General features: G+C 35.1%; 1 pseudogene; it reads right to left on the bottom strand.

Moving 5' to 3' along the window:
• The window catches only part of LOC137719710 (GDSL esterase/lipase 1-like), a 7,412-nt pseudogene extending 6,475 nt beyond the window's left edge, over positions 1 to 937 (bottom strand).
• Positions 938 to 6,151: the final 5,214 nt, after the last annotated feature.

Below are 6,151 nucleotides of genomic sequence, written 5' to 3'. Positions count from 1 at the left end.
AAGGAAAGTTAGTCAATGTTAGGTATGGTTGAATAAAAATTATTAGGTGCAATTAATGTGTTTTGTGTGGTAATAAATCATCTTAGTTTAATCATTTGGTTTGCTATAAATACCTAAGTTCTCAAGCATTGTAAATCATCCAAGGAAAAACAAAGCCTAGAGCTAAATAAGAAAAACTTTGCTAATTAGTTTGTTTTGTGAACTTTCTTTAAGAGCGTGTTCTATTTTCTTCTTCTTGGGATCATTAGAGTTATCTTGGATACTCTTCTTATTCAACAAGCACCAGTTCCTCCAGATGCGAAGTTGACACCATACCGAAATTCCTCATTGTTTGGATCAAGATATGGTGGAATCAGTGGCAACTCTGCATACTCAGCTGCAACAACAGCAAAAAATTAATTGACATTCAAAGATCTGTAACCATATACTTAAGATATTCATAGAATAATTAAATCTAAAACAAACAAACACTCGCATCATATTCTTATATGTATCTTACCAATAAAATCCGGAATTATACGACCATCGGAAATTCTCCCTGTTGGACCCTTTTAGTAGCTAGGTTTCACCGTACGGCAAATAATTTGCTTGAGAAACAGTGTTGAAGTAGTTATTATTTAGAAAACTAATGAAAATGGCTTGAAAACTTTGAGTTGATAAGGACAAAATAAAGAGTAAAGTGAATAGTACCATGATTAATTTTTTAGTATAAAAATGTGGTTCGTTAAAGTGAACGGTACTAGAAGTTTTTCGTTAAAGTTCCCTTATTATTTCCATCGTCAAATATGGAATCCCCAAATATGAAAGGGGGAGCAAGTGCATGTTCATTTGGCAAGCCAAAGTTGCCATGCCTAGCTTTGGTTGTGATGAACAGAAGGCTTGTAAACAATGTAAACACAAAGATTTGCATATACGAAAAACTTGAATTGGTGGCCATCTCTCTATATCTATCTGTCTAGTTCAATGCAACTTCACAGTGAAAATTTATATAGGTACTAAGGAGGGCTTCTGAAAGCTGATCTTACTGTACACATAAAATCAAATGTACCCGCCCAAAAATATATAAAAAGACACAAATACTCAATAAAAAATTAAATTGTATTTTGCACCTCTTAATCTCTTATGGTTTGCTGCTACAAACATTTTGGTCCATGTCTTTTAAAATTGACAATAAACAAAGGCAAGGATTTAATCTCAATCTGATTTCATAGAGACAGAGAAAAATTATTAAGAGTTGATGAGCCAGCTATTCTGAACAAAACATGTGATATTATTCTTCCTCTTGGTAATTGTGATGATGAGTTTATATGGGGTCCAAACCCTAATGGAAAATTTTCTTTTAAATCTACGACCTGGTAACAAACACAAGGGAATCAAGCTCATCCACAAGCTAAAGTTGCTCAATTTATTGAAAATGTTGATCCACTTTGTACATTTTGTTCTCAGCTTGAGGAAACCATTTTTTTTATTATGGCAACTTTTTTTTTTTTTTTTGAAATAAGTCGATAGATTTCATTCATAAAGAGGACAAAGAACACAGAGGTCAATTACAAGCAGATTCTTCAAATAGTAAATCCAAAATGAGGTCAGGTGGTTCCTCAAACCAATTACACGAGCATTCCGAACGGAGAGCCGCTCGAGCTAGGCGATGGGCGATACTATTAGCTTGATGGCATACATGGGTACAAGTAACTCCAGTGATTGAAGCCATCAACTCTCTGGAATCCTCAACAACAACCCCGACATCAGAAAAGTAGGGAGAGTATTTGGGACCATTTTTTTGTGGACCAACTGAATAGTAATAATAATAATAATAATGTATCTGATTTTATTGAATGGTTATCTACCTTAGCTTGTACTAATGCTGACCAAGAAGTTCAAACTTTAGAAATGCCCTTCAAATTGTTTGACAGATTTGGTAAGCAAGGAATCAGGCAATTTTTGGAAGGCTCAACCGACATCCCTCTTCAGTTCTTTTGCTTGCGCCTCATTTGGGGAAAGAGTTTTTTTTAGGCCAACACTAATGTTACTACGCAACGAAATGTGAGGACCTCCTCTCAAAGAATTAAAAGGACCCCCCCCCCCCCACCGAACCCCACCCCTCCTGCTCAAAAACTCGAGATCAATTGTGATGGAAATCAGTCTCAATTCAGCACGAAGCAGGTGATCTTGTGATTCATGATGAATTTGGAAACCCCATTCCTGCGGGCGCCAGAAATCTTGGAAGTACCACAATCCCGATAGCAGAGGCTGCTGCCCTAAGAGATGCTTTGAAAGTAATTATCGAGGACATAAGGATGATAGCTCAAAGCGTCACATTCAATTTCTTAGAGGCATGTTGAGAAGGAAATTTCTTAGTTGATGCGGGTAAATTTCACATCGAGGAAACAATTGATTTTGTATGTGCTTATCAGTAATTTGGCTACTTATTATATTGTCAATTGATTTTATAGTAGAACCAGTGATGGATGCATTGAGGGACAGGAGGGTCAGCTGACCCCCTGAACTTCAATGAACGTCCATGGATACCTAAGGTGTTGACCCTCCGAACTTCGGTGAATGTCTATGGATACCTTGGGTGCTGCCCTTTTGAAGATTAGAGTTAGTTTCATACATGCCTTCCAACCAATTCTAGGCCTACCAAGACTCAATGAATGTCCATGGATATCTTGGGTGCTGACCCTTGCATACATTAACAATTGAGCAATATGCCTTTCCAAATGACTTCAGCCCTACCAAAACTTGATGAAATGGCGCGCTACGCCCCCCCCCCCCCCCACCAATATTATTTCCTGGATCCGCCATTGAGTAGAACCTCAACTTGTTTGTTCCCTGTGTGAAGCCCAACGGCCATACATGCTACACGTCACCCCATTTGTGTGTATTTACGTGTTAGATTTGAAAATTCATTATACGAAAAGGACGTATTGAAATTATGAATTTCTCATTGGGAAAAGAAGGGACGGACGTCTTGCATGTGCGTCTCTCCATATATTTTGTCAATTATATATATATATATATATATTTTTTTTTTTTTTTGTCAAATGTCAATTATATTTTATAGTGTAACCTCAATTTTTTTCAATTACAATATTAACCTCTAATTGAACTTTTTTTCTTACCCATAAAAATTTGAAATCGCCAAAAAAAATAATACTAATAATAAAATAATAATAACAAAAAAACCAATCGTTAATATTATACCTTTTAAAATATTACATTATTGGCTGCTCAGTGTTTCTAACTATCAAGTAATAATTTTGTTTTAACCTGAAAACCAACTTAGATAAACATTTGATTTGTGTGAAGTTAGTCATTTTCAATACTTCATACATACATATTTGGGTTTTCTTTTGGGAAAAAAAAATAGTCTATAACTGTACAAATTCAAAATGAGCTAACGAGTGTCACGTCAAACTAAATAATATTATCACTAAACAAAAAAAAAAAAAACACAATATTATCATTGAACCGGTACCCTAAAACTATTGCTCACGCTACCCCAAATATGTTTCAGTCCATTATTTGGCTTCTTTATTCTATAATTTCTATTGATAAGGAGATTTGTTTGTTTGTTTGCTTTTCCTATTTAGTTTCTCTGATATATATGTTGTTAGAGTTGCAGAAGTACTTGTATGGTATTAGAAAATTGTATAGAAATACGCACACGATAATGTATATTTATAGAAAGGCCTCTTAAGCCTGGCGACGATCTTGGTGTACACACAGTTCAACTGTGCCGCCAGATAATGTAAAAAAAAATATGTATTCTGTCTTGAAACCACATGATTCGCAACTAATAATATTTTAGACTACCACATGACTCTTTCTCCTCTCCTTGATGAAATTGGAATTCCATTGTAAAACTAATTGATAATATAGGAAGTAACCCAATATCATATAAGCACACAGCAAACATTGTCCATCACTGAGACAACTCTCAACACACCCCCGCACGTGTGACCGATTTTCAAACCTATACGTGGACAACAACTAGGTGACATGGAGCGCGTGTGGCCGTTTGGCTTCACATGAGAACAACCCGCTCTGATACCATGATGAAATTGGGATTCCACCATAAAAGCAATTGACAATATAGGGAGTAGCCCAACATCGTATAAGCACATAGCAAACTTTGTTCCTCACCGATGTGGGACAACTCTCAACACAACTTGCACTCCTTTTTTTTGTTCAACTTGATGATATAAATGTTAGAGTATGACTGTGATTCATACATTTTGGTAATAATCCTTGTTGTCTCATATTGTTATAGAGAAGTCTTAGGGCTGGTTTGGTATTGTTGTGCTTTGAAAAAAAGTTGTTTCTGCTGTACTGTGAGAATAAGCAACTGTGAAATAAAGCAGCAGAGTGTTTGATAAACTTTTTTGTAAAAGTGCTTTTGAAAAGAAAAAAAAACAGTATTATAGTGTTTGGTAAACTTTTATGTAAAACAGATGTGAAAAAAAACCGGTTTTTCGAATTTGGGTTTTGCAGCTTCTTGTTTTTGGCTTTTTTTTCACCCAAAACTGTTAAAAAAAGCTGAAGCTGAATGTTTACCAAACACAAAAACAGCTCCCAGCTTTTTTTGATACCAGCTTTTTTCAGAATTACCTCAATACCAAACCAAGCATTAATATGTTTATGAGAGTTAATTCGACTTTGGTTTGGATTGAAACTCTATGTTGATAAGCTTAAGAATATAACTCGTACAAGGATTTTGTCTTGTATTCCTTGTAGGATTGTAATAGGGCAATCTATGTTTAGTATAAAAACATAAGCCACTGCTCTCACAAAACATACACTCAATATTGAACTAAGACCTATTGTTAGTTTGAGTACTTTTGGTTTTGCAAGAGAGGAGAAGGTGCTCTGTTTGAAGTCTGATTTGGCTTCTTCTTCTACTGCTTTTACGGGTTAGTTTGTCATTATGTTTATCGAATTGTGATTTTAATACTTGTATAAATTTGTGGTTCATGAGCTTAATCTCTTAACTTGTAATTTTTTATAAGTTTAGTCTTACAATAAAATCCCAAAAAAAATAAAAGATGAAGAAGAAATATACAGGAGAACATCAAATGGAAAGTATAGCAGCAGGCTAACTAGCAAGACCTGAAAGACTAAAGCATCGCAAACCTAGCTAGGGCAAAGTGGCACCAAACAAAAGGAAGGAGAATGATAGTTGTTAAACTTAAACATGACCATTGGAGCTGAAGTTTTTTCACAGTACAAATAGTTTTTAATAACTCGTATTAATTTGTTTTCACAGTGGTATAAGGATTTGGTGGAATGTGGGTGAGGTTTGGATTCAGTTGGTGCTAATCCTAGAACCTGAAGGAGAGTGACATGACCATTGGAGCTGAAGTTTTTTCACAGTACAAATAGTTTTTAATAACTCGTATTAATTTGGTTTCACAGTGGTATAAGGATTTGGTGGAATGTGGGTGAGGTTTGGATTCAGTTGGTGCTAATCCTAGAACCTGAAGGAGAGTGATACGTACCAATCAGTTAGAGATAGTTTTCGGGCAAATTAGATCATTTTTTGTCTTTTGGACGTTTAGCCCTCTCCATTGGAGATGACCTAAAATGACTATTCATTAATCCAATGGTCTTATGGTTTCGGAGTTGTATGATTTTTCGTAGACTTAATCTTTGAGAAAATTTTTAAAAAATAAGACGGTTCGTATCGTTCAAATACATTACAAAATGAGTCTACAAAATGTGAGTAAAAAAAAGAGTGTCCCCCAATCCTACCCCTATATATATCCATGCCGAGATCAGAAACAACATCACGCTGAGGTTTTCACTAATGGCTAATTTTAATTACAATTTTTATATTCATGTTTTGGTGGCATACGGAATAAGGACTATTTAAATTTCCCAGTAGGCATCAAGTAAATATATTCCCTGATCCTAATATCCACGTTATGGAGTGATGAATGATTGCAAAATGCCCCACTTTTAGTATGTGGCATCATTCCCTTTCAATGGAATTCGTTTTGGATTCCTCCATACAATTCATTATCTTCTTTAATTTGAAGACTCGTAATTATATCTTGCATTATCATTTTCTTGCATTTAGTTTTCATATACAGGGAGTAGTAGCAACCTTTTGCATTTCGATTTGAGAAATGCAGCTAAGGAGATTTTTTCA

The sequence above is a fragment of the Pyrus communis genome, chromosome 16 (genome assembly GCF_963583255.1).
Source record: "Pyrus communis chromosome 16, drPyrComm1.1, whole genome shotgun sequence".
Classification (NCBI taxonomy): Eukaryota; Viridiplantae; Streptophyta; class Magnoliopsida; order Rosales; family Rosaceae; genus Pyrus; species Pyrus communis.
Note: the sequence above shows the minus strand (reverse complement) of the source record. Positions and strands in the feature narration are given on the sequence as shown.